This window comes from Elephantulus edwardii, unplaced genomic scaffold (assembly GCF_000299155.1).
Source record: "Elephantulus edwardii isolate Elephantulus edwardi_28Jun2011 unplaced genomic scaffold, EleEdw1.0 scaffold00001, whole genome shotgun sequence".
NCBI lineage: Eukaryota > Metazoa > Chordata > Mammalia > Macroscelidea > Macroscelididae > Elephantulus > Elephantulus edwardii.
The window spans coordinates 46,295,677-46,297,227 of record NW_006399751.1 but is presented as its reverse complement, the minus strand read 5'-3'; the positions used below and the strand labels follow the sequence as shown (position 1 = coordinate 46,297,227).

Genomic DNA, 1,551 nt, shown 5'->3' with positions numbered 1-1,551 from the left:
TCTCCACCGGGCTGCCTTCCCGAGTCATTCCTGGCCCAGGTGCCAGGAAGAGCTGGGAAGGGGAAGGAGGGTGACTAATAATCTTCAGCCAAGGGCCTTCTCCTCGCTTTCCGCACACCTCATTGTGTAGAAGAAAGAGGGTGTGTGTGTGTCTGCACATGTGTGTGCATGTACGGGAGTCTTTTCCAGAAGCTAGTGCTTTCTCAACATCACCTGGACCACTCTGCTTGTGGATGCTCTGTTCCTTTTATCCCCCCTTTGATTTTTTAAAATTATGATTTTAATGAAAGTTTACAGAAAACTTGAATTTTAATTTACTCATTGTTGCACATCCCCCCTGCTCCAGTTAACTTATAAAAAAATTAATTCAACTATGAGATATCATCTCACCTCAGTCAGAATAGCAAATTTTTTTTTTTTGGCAAAGAAACCTGGACAACATTTATTAGACAAGGTAGGGAAAGTTCTCACTCAGCATTATAAAAAAGGACAGTCCGATATCAACTGTTACAGAAATAAAAAGGAAAATTTTAACAAACTGTTTTAACAAACAATTTTCTTAAAGAGACTTCCTCCACTGCCAGAGATCTTGAATAGCCTCCTGGTCTGTCATCCGGAAGCAATTCTTCACATAATTGATGAATTTGGCTTCCACTTTGGGAAGAGAACCACTTTTTTCTATACTTGCTTGCATTTTTGCATTAATGTCTTCTACAGAACTAGGTCCTTTTGGAGTTTTGGGAGGTTTTTTTTCCTGTTTTTTGAAAGAGTCTTGTCCTTTCGATCGTGGAGTTGATGGTTTTGAGTCTTTTCCATTCTGGTTTGATTTTTGTGCATTTTTGGCTGGAGTATCCCATATAGATTTCTTCACTGGTGCTTTTTCTTCAGCCTCATCATCATCAAACTCATCATCATCATCATTGTCATTCTCTTCATCAGTGGCAAGTTTCACCTTTTTCTGTGGAATTTTGTTACCACCTGCAGGGGCAGATCTCTTTCCTGATACACTTAAGAGTTTTAACAGAACAGCAAGCAACAAATGCTGGCGAGGTTGTGGAGAAACGGGAACCCTTATTCACTGTTGGTGGGAGAATAAAATGGTGCAACCACTGTGGAAGGTGGTATGGCACTTTCTCAAAAAGTCGCAAATAGAGATACCATTTGACCCAGCAATTCCACTACTGGGAATATACCTCAAAGAGACCATAACCACCATCCAAGCAGATATAGGCACACCCATGTTTATTGTGGCTTTGTTCACAATAGCAAGGGGTTGGAAACAATCCAGGTGCCCATCAACAAACGGATAGAGAAGCTGTGGTATATTCACACAATGGAATACTACGCTGCTTTGAAAAACAAGGACCTCATGCAATATTATTCAAAATGGGTGAGCCTGGAGGACATTATGCTGAGTGAAATATCTCAATCACAAAAGGACAAATATTGCATGGTGCCACTGCTGTAAAATGGGACTGATATCAGGGTTGGGGTAAGACTGAGAAAAACTGGATAAATTGTGTATACTGCATTGAAACAGATGAGGGAGAA

General features: G+C 40.6%; 1 pseudogene; it reads right to left on the bottom strand.

Moving 5' to 3' along the window:
- Positions 1-559: 559 nt before the first annotated feature.
- Positions 560-1,018, bottom strand: LOC102861907 (annotated as a pseudogene).
- Between the last annotated feature and the right edge of the window lie 533 nt (positions 1,019-1,551).